Genomic DNA, 9,460 nt, shown 5'->3' with positions numbered 1-9,460 from the left:
GAAAGAGTCTAAAGATTGGCTTCAGCTCTATCTTTCACTGTCTGGTGTTTTGGAATAGAACACAAGTGGCTATTATTCATTGGTGAACCTTGACGGCATACCATATGTGGCATCACAGATGTGGTCTATTCAATTTCCATACAACATCAGCATTGATACAGTTCGAACAGAAACCACTGGATATTGACCAGGAATAAAATCACAACTTTGTTTTTCTGCCAGGCCACTGTAGTCAAATGTAGCGTCCCAATTCCACCCCAGCTGAGAATCATGGAATCCCTACAGTGAGGTCGTTTAGCCCATCGAGTCTGCACTGACTCTCTGACAGAGCTATCCCCGTAACCCCACATATTTACCCCACTAATCGCCCTAGCCTACACATCTTGGGACAGTGAGGGTCAATTTAGCATGGCCAATCCACCTAACCTACACATCTTTGGACTGTGGGAGGAAACCAGAGCATCCGGAGGAAACCCATGCAGACACAGGGAAAATGTGCAAAGATCAACTAACTCAGCACAAACTAGGCCTTATCCTACTCTGTTTTGCAAACCTACTCATTGACTAAGTCTGGAGGCCTTTAAAGAAGAGCACATGCCTGCGGTACTGATAGTTTAACAATGTGTGGAAGCAATAGTGGTACATGCCTTGAACCTATTGTGAAGAGGTTTTCAGTTTCTAGTAAAGGTTTATGGTTTGTAAATGAGTTACCAAATTGCTATTAGAAGAGCAGCAACCATGGGCATTAATTAAGGAGGAATTGGGAGGAATACATTACAATGTCTACCTGCTCACACGTCAATTTTACACTTAGCTAACTGAATAAATGACAGGAATGTGGCATTTGCTCCTTTTCCTGTCGTCTTTTGAGGAGGTGCAAGAATAAACAAAACGTGAGGAATGCATTGTCTCTCAGGAGATGACTGTGCATTGATGGGGATTCTGTTCGACAAAGAATGTCAAAACTGAGACCAGCAAAGTGTCTAAGGAGCTCCAGACAGGTAAGGCAAGTTTCCGAATTGTGTCAGATGATGAGAAGTGCTCTGCCTGTGAATGTCGGAGCTGGTCTGAATTTTATGCCATTGGATCATTCAAATCAGCAGGTGTTGCCTGTGTGCATTCAGGAGGTAACAAATGTCCTGGAACAGGAGTATTGCAGCCTTGCCTACTGTACAGATGTAAGATTAACAGACGGAGAGTGCTATTTTGCTGGTTCCCATAAGTTTAAAATGATCAAATTTGGACTCAAAATGCTGGAGTTTCTTAAACGTCTTTCTTGCTGCTCTTCATGTGGCTGGTACACTATTATACTGCTACATTGTTACTCACACATGACTGCAGTACAACAGTGAATGTGGTACCCGGTATATGTATTCACATAACAATTAGTTCCTAGCTCTTTATGAATAACGTAACAATACAATATCCATCTTTCTTTAACAAAATAATGCCACTGTATCAATAAAACTGTTCCAATCATTAGCTTTTTTTCTAAAAAAAAGGAAACTACTGTGTGATCCAAGACAAACACATCTGTAGTAAGTGTCTGCAGCAGGAGGAGTTTTGGCTCGGAGTCACTGAGCTGGAGGCTGAGCTGCAGACACTGTGACAAATCAGGGAGGGGGAAAGTTACCTGGACACTTTGTTCCTGGAGGCAGCCACACCACTTTGGAGAACACCATCTGATTGGTCCATGGTCATGGACAGGAAGGCACAACTGCGAGAGAGGCAAGTATGGGGACCAAGAAGGTAGAATTGGAGAAGCCTCAGACCTTGCAATCATACAACAGGTTCAAGGTCCTGGCCGCCTGTATGGTTGAAAGTGGGGGCTACAGGGTGGATGAGCAGACTGACCATGGCACTGTTATACAGGAAGCCATTCAAATACGGACGTTAATAAGAATGTAGTAGTAGTTGGGGACAGTATAGTCAGGGAGATAGACATCATTCTCTGCAGCCAAGCGCAAGAGTCAAGAAGGCTGCGTTGCCTGCCCTGTGCCCGAGTTTAGGATGTTTGCTCTGACTGGATAGGAATTTGCAGTGGGAAAGGGAGGATCCAGTTGTTGTGGTCCATGTTGGTACCAACAACATAGGTATGATTAGTAAAGAGGTTGCACTTGGAGAGTATGAGCAGCTAAGGGTTAGATTAAAAAGCAGAACTTCTGGATTATTACCTCGGTCATGAACAAATTGGAGTGGGATAAATAAGATTAGAGAGTTGAATGGGTAGCTCAAAGATTAGTGCGGGAGAAATGGGACATTGACACAGTACTGGGGAAAGTGGGATCTGTGCACTGGGACGTTGTTGGACATGTGATAGGAGAAAGCCATGGCTATCTTGTTAGGTGTCCTCCTTGTTCTAGAGGAGGATTTGAAGGATGTCACTAGGCAGATCAGCACCAAATGTTAAAAGAGAGAGGGACGTGTTCCTTGAGGCTGAAGGACATCTCTCCTCCTCTGTACATCTTCATCCTACAATGATCATTTCCCTCCCCCTGGCCTTGAGCCATCATTACAATGTGCCGTTGTGTGACAGCCAGAGTTTCAGTGGAAGTGGATGTGGACCAGTAAAACAGAGAGCTTTGCTATCACACCAGCCTTCCCACCCCCACCTTCCTGCAATTTAATCAGCCAGAAAGGCCAGGGTCCGGCATGGAGCCCAGCAGGTTTGAATCTGTGGACTGCTGGCCAATGAAAGAGGGTTGTTCCTCCTTTCTGGGTCTCCAGTGCCAATCGGAGCTCCCCCCTCCCCCTCACAGTTTACCCTTTCCACATCCATCCTCACCCCTGTCCTGTCCAAACACCCAACACCCCCCCCCCCCCACCCCCCCGCTCCACCAACGCCCCATGACCTTCGCTGGGGCCTGCCACCCTGGACTCAGGCAACATCCCAGAACTAGCTGGGGGCCCTGGTCCATTGCTGAATGCCTTCTCCTTGGTACCAGGAGTGTCCACCATGCCCAGTTCCACTGCCAGTAATTGAAAGCTACCAGGCTCCAATTGGACGGCAGCTCTCTGAGGCTGAGGCAGGACTTCCTCAGGATGGAAGTGTTGCCTCATGATAATTAAATGCCTGTCAAGCAAAAAGATTGAAGAGGGACAAGCTGGCTAAAGGAAGGCCAGCTCTCCCCAACATTTACAGTAGAGTGCAGGGAACCCACCCTCAGCATATCGTTCAACCAATACTGCTCCAGGAAATGTGCATCTAATAATCCCTCGAGTGTGAAACCTGCAGGTTTCAGGTTAACACCTGTATCACAGCTTCCCACACACACTGTAACAGGGTGTCATAGCCTCTGCTTCAAGACCCCCTCTGGCATGAATTCCTCAAAGGTGTTGAACTAGTGTGGGCACGGACCAAAATGTAGGAACAACCCTCACACAGGACTTCAAAATAAGGTAAGGGATGAATCCATAGGGAGAGGTTTGACTGAACCTCTCATTCTTACCCACGTCTTCCCAACATCTACTCCATGAATTTCCACTCTGTCATGTACTGGATTTAAAGGAACTGTCACTAAATCAATGCTGGAACAAAAATTCCTAATCTGTGTCACACTTATCAGGCTGATCTAACAATTTCACTTCAAAGGCTATTTAATATGCAGTAAGCAAAATATTAGCCCTCTCATTGTAAGGTTGTGTATAAAATGAACACTGGGTAACTACAAAATACTTGTACAAATAGTATTATTTATACACATGAGTTTCTATTGTATTGATTTGTCTGCAGGTTTTACCCAATTATATGTTAAGCAATTGTAAACTGTTTAAATACAAACTTCTGCAACAACTACAATAGGAAAATGTAGTTGAATTGTTTTAAGGAATTATACCCAGGGTCTGAACAACTGTTTCAAATATCTTCATTATCATCTTGATTTCTGAATGCATTAAATTCATCATTTGAAATGACAGGTAGTAATATTTATTTTTAATTCCACTTGAAAACAAGAAACTGCTCAGTAATGTGTCTCGAAGCTTGATTGGAAATTTAGATCTTTGTTTTAAAATTTCTGAATTGCTTGATGCTGCACCCGTTATACCCATTGGAAAAAAATCAGGATTACAGAAACTTTGAACAGCCCATTTTGATTAAATCAAATACCACTCAGATGCAAACTATATTTCTAATTCAATTACTCTGTCTAAGAAAATGAAGAGACGATTGACTGGAATGAAAGAAGCTAGGAGCTGGTGAGCATCTGGGACTTGCAGTGACAAGGATCTCATTGGAAATGGACGCTGATTCACATTGAATGTGAAGTGACAATTCTTCCTATGACCTTTCCAGAGCTGATAGAATTAAGAATTACACTTAGTCATTGGATCCCAGTTGTTTGATGTTTCCTCATCTACCCTTCTCAGTTCAGAACGCAGTACCGGACAATGTTCCTGAACATCGGTACATAAGACAGCAATGCATCTCCTGACAATGGGCATGCATGAGCAGTGCAGAGTTTCTACTTCCCTTTTTTTCGAAATAACAAGCCCTTTGATACACAAAACGGAGCTTGTGAAAATTAATCCTTTCCTCCAAGTATGTGAGTGTTGCTGGTGCCAAGTCGATGGAGAACCATAAAAATAAAATTCATGTGGCCGTGCTCCATTGATTATGTGAACAAAAGCAGGTCACTTTCCTTTTCCTCTAGCTCAGTTTTGGAAGGTTATGGGAAACGGTCCCTATGCTTGCTGGTGCATGTTTGGTCATTCCTCGCTGAAGCGCCAGGCCATTCTTTACGAACGAAAATACATTATTAATTTACTGGTTGGAAACCACAAGTTGAATTTTTGAAAGGACTAACATCACACTCCAATGACTTGAAATCACAGTCAAAGATGGCTGAACATTCTCATCACTGAACTTTCCACATTCCAAAACCATTGAAATGGAGACAAGCTGCCTGCAAAGCCTCGCCAGGAACAATTGTCTTGAAGGAGGATGAATGGGGCCATCTTCTACTCCATCAGCAAAGCATTTCAGATGAACAGAAGGACACTCAATTGAGTAAGAACAAACCTTTGGACATAATCATTTGGGCAGTGGGACTCTGGCTATGAAAGGAATGTTCCCAGTTGTCACATAATCATGTAAACCAGACAACTGGAATTTATGAGCCATGACCATATTTGAGTGACTGGGCAGTTGGGGAGGGAGGATCATATAACAAGACAGCTAACCCTTTGTGCGTTTAAGCACTTGTTTTCCCTGTAGACTGGATCCCAAGCAAATGAGACTCTGAAGAAGCAAGATGTCAGATGAAATTTTACGTCCCCTCCCACGGGCAGGATCTTCCGGTCTCACCAAAGTTGATCCATTACAATTGGTTCCCCAATGGTGGAGTGGACAAGCCACACAAAATCCCCCTAAACCTCAGTGGGACCAGAAGATCTCGCCGGCCAAAAACTCACTGCATCCACCATTGGAAAACCTGCCATTTGAGTGCTGGAAAATCACGGCCCACCCGAGTGGCTTCTCTCTCTCTCTCCATCCAACTTCCTAGTTTTGAGCCCTGTCTGCTGTTTACTATCCGTATGCTGCAGGCAGAGAATAAAGAATCAACCGAGTAGCTGTTGTTGCCGGAAGAAAAGATAAATCAATCAACACCATCGCCACCTTGACACAGAACCCAGAAGCCTGAAACCAGTCAAGCCACAAACTGCAAGAGCTTTAACTTTACTGAAATTTCAATTGCTTAATCTATCCTCCCACTTGAATTTATTTGCATGCATGTGAACATTGTGTGTGTGTGTGTGAAAGTTGAATCATTTTTATGATTTTTACTTAGACAGGGATAACTACAATAAATACTACTTCCTTTTCAAAAATGAAAGGAAACCTGAAAGTGTATGTCTTTTACTGTGAAAACACTCACGGAATTGAAAAAAAACCCTATTTCAATCAAATAAGTGGTGGGAAAAGAGGGAAGTCATCCTAATCCTCCCCACCCTGATCATAACAATACTAATTACATTTGTGTTCTGAAGTATTCACTCAGTGGTGCCTAATTTTGCACTGCTTAAAATAATAAACATATCTATATTGTATTTAGTACTATTGTGCTAAGAGTGGCATTAGACTGTTAGAATGTACAATATGTTTTTCATTTGTTAGCAAGGGTGACCTATGTGTTTGGTAACGTAGCATGTTGGCTGTAGTAGCTTAAGCCATGAAAAGGCATTGGGTAGCAGCCTGTAAAGTGGAGGCTTGACAATTTTTAGCCTACCCACCCTCTTGCCAGCCCCCACTAAGGAAGGGCACTCAGTTGCGATATGGGCAGGAATTCAGGAAGGAGGACATGGGAAGCATTGCCTGCATACCAGCCTTCACAACCCCTTTAAAACAAGACATGAAGGAAAGATAAGGCCTATAAGTGACCCCTGGACTCCTCCCCCCAATATGGTAAATCTGGGACTCCCACCCCCAGCCCTGAATTGCACTTCTCTGGATCTCCCACGTCCTCTCCAGTGCCACCTGCACAGTAAACATCCCAGAGGGTTCTGGCTGCCTGAGCGCTCACCTCTGAAATCCCCCTCAAAGGTGAAGGTACCAGGTTCACGCTTGTGTAGCGAGTTGTAAATGGCACCAGCGTGATGTCACACTGGTGCCTGTTGAATATCTGGTGAGGGAGGTAAGTCCCGAAGTGAATGCTCGCCAATGACCGCCGAATGTTGAAGAGGGAGTGGTCCTTTGGGAATATGGGTGGCGAGGGCAGGAAGGTGTTTTGGTGGTGGTATCACACTGGATGTGATGGAAATGGGGGACAATAATGCGCAAGTGTGGATGCTGGTGAGGTGGAAGGTGGGGACAAAAGGAATGTTATTGTGGTTCTGGGAGGACAGGGCAGGGATCAGATTTCAAGGGATGGGATGGATACAACTGAATGCCCTGTCAACCACAATGGGGGAGATTCCTTGGCTGAGAAAAAAGATAGACATTTCAGAAGCATTGGTGTGTGTGGAAGAGGTATCATCGTTGCAATGCAGGGAGAAACCGGGAGAGTCAAATATTTAGAGGAATTAGGGTGGCGGGGGGGAGGGGGGGAAGGGGAAGGGGGGAAGGGGGGAGGGGAAAGGGGGAAGGGGGGAGGGGAAGGGAGGAAGGGGGGGAAGGGGGGGGAAGGGGGGGGTGGTCAAGATAATTCATGGAAGTCAGGAAATACTCTAGCAGCAATTAGTTATTTGTTGATTCCAACCCACTCCCAGAAACATAAAAGTTTATTTATTAGTCACATTCACACTGCAATGAAGTTACTGTGAAAATCCCCTAATCGCCACACTCCAGCGTCTGTTCGGATACACTGAAGGAGAATTTATCACGGCCAATCCATCTAACCTGCACGTCTTTGGACTGTGGAGGAAACCGGAGCACCCGGAGGAAACCCACACAGACACGGAGAGAACGTGCAGACTCCACACAGAAAGTGATCCAAGCTGGGAATCGAGCCCAGATCCCTGGTGCTGTGAGGCAGCAGTGCTAACCACTGTGCCATCAAAGCACAAAGTTAGAGCTGGACAATGGAAGATGAGGGAGGGGTCGAAATTGGAAGCAAAGTTGATGGCATTTTCCAGTTTGTGTCTTGAGCAGGAAGCAACACTGAAGCATCATCAATGCACTGGATAACAAGGTGAAGGAGGTTACCTGTGGAGGACTGGAATAATATCCCGTAAAAAGGTCAGCATATCTAGAACTCATGTCTATTTCTATAGAAAGACCTTTGATTCGGAGCAAGTGAGGCGGTTTAAAGGAGAAATTGTCCAATGCAAGAACATGTTTAGCCAGGCAGAGGAGGGAGAGGGACTGACTGGGCCTCTGTTCAAGGAAGGAGCAGGGAGACCACAGGCAGTCCTGGTGGGAGATGGAGATGAAGAGGGACATGGTGAAAATGAATTAGTTAGGGCTGGGAAACTGGAAACTTGGGGCAGAATGTTATGCCCCCCTCCCACCAATGGGACCTGCTGGTCCTGCTGGAGTCGTTGGGTTTATGAAGGAATGGCGAGCCGCATTTTACAGCCCCGGTACAACCGAGCTGTAAAATTCCACCTCACAAGTGATGAAGAGACTCAGAAGATTGCGGATGAAGGTAAACAAGAGACTAGTCAAGGGACAAGAAGAAGAGTCAAAGTAGAAAGAAAGAAGCAAGAACAGGCTGAAACAATGAGTCTGCCAGGGTGTTGTGTTTTTTGATCTTGGGAAGAAGGTAGAAACCGACTGTGCGGGATTGAGAGATCATGAGGTAAAGTTTACATATCTGGCTTCCATTATAAATGTGATCATAGAACATAGAACATAGAACATAGAACATTACAGCGCAGAACAGGCTCTTCGGCCCACGATGTTGCACCGACCAGTTAAAAAAAAACTGTGACCCTCCAACCTAAACCAATTTCTTTTCGTCCATGAACCTATCTACGGATCTCTTAAACGCCCCCAAACTAGGCGCATTTACTACTGATGCTGGCAGGGCATTCCAATCCCTCACCACCCTCTGGGTAAAGAACCTACCCCTGACATCGGTTCTATAACTACCCCCCCTCAATTTAAAGCCATGCCCCCTCGTGCTGGATTTCTCCATCAGAGGAAAAAGGCTATCACTATCCACCCTATCTAAACCTCTAATCATCTTATATGTTTCAATAAGATCCCCTCTTAGCCGCCGCCTTTCCAGCGAAAACAATCCCAAATCCCTCAGCCTCTCCTCATAGGATCTCCCCTCCATACCAGGCAACATCCTGGTAAACCTCCTCTGCACCCTCTCCAAAGCCTCCACATCCTTCCTGTAATGTGGGGACCAGAACTGCACACAGTACTCCAAGTGCGGCCGCACCAGAGTTGTGTACAGTTGCAACATAACGCTACGACTCCTAAATTCAATCCCCCTACCAATAAACGCCAAGACACCATATGCCTTCTTAACAACCTTATCTACTTGATTCCCAACTTTCAGGGATCTATGCACACATACACCTAGATCCCTCTGCTCCTCCACACTATTCAAAGTCCTCCCGTTAGCCCTATACTCAACACATCTGTTATTCCTACCAAAGTGAATTACCTCACACTTCTCCGCATTAAACTCCATCCGCCACCTCTCGGCCCAACTTTGCAACCTGTCTAAGTCTTCCTGCAAACTACGACACCCTTCCTCACTGTCTACCACACCACCGACTTTGGTGTCATCAGCAAATTTGCTAATCCACCCAACTATACCCTCATCCAGATCATTAATAAATATTACAAACAGCAGTGGCCCCAAAACAGATCCCTGAGGTACACCACTTGTAACCGCACTCCATGATGAATATTTACTATCAACCACCACCCTCTGTTTCCTATCCGCTAGCCAATTCCTGATCCAATTTCCTAGATCACCCCCAATCCCATACATCTGCATTTTCTGCAGAAGCCTACCATGGTGAACCTTATCAAACGCCTTACTAAAATCCATATATACCACGT

Source organism: Mustelus asterias, chromosome 14, assembly GCF_964213995.1.
Source record: "Mustelus asterias chromosome 14, sMusAst1.hap1.1, whole genome shotgun sequence".
Classification (NCBI taxonomy): domain Eukaryota; kingdom Metazoa; phylum Chordata; class Chondrichthyes; order Carcharhiniformes; family Triakidae; genus Mustelus; species Mustelus asterias.
The sequence above is the reverse complement of the archived record's forward strand: the minus strand, read 5'-3'. Positions refer to the sequence as shown.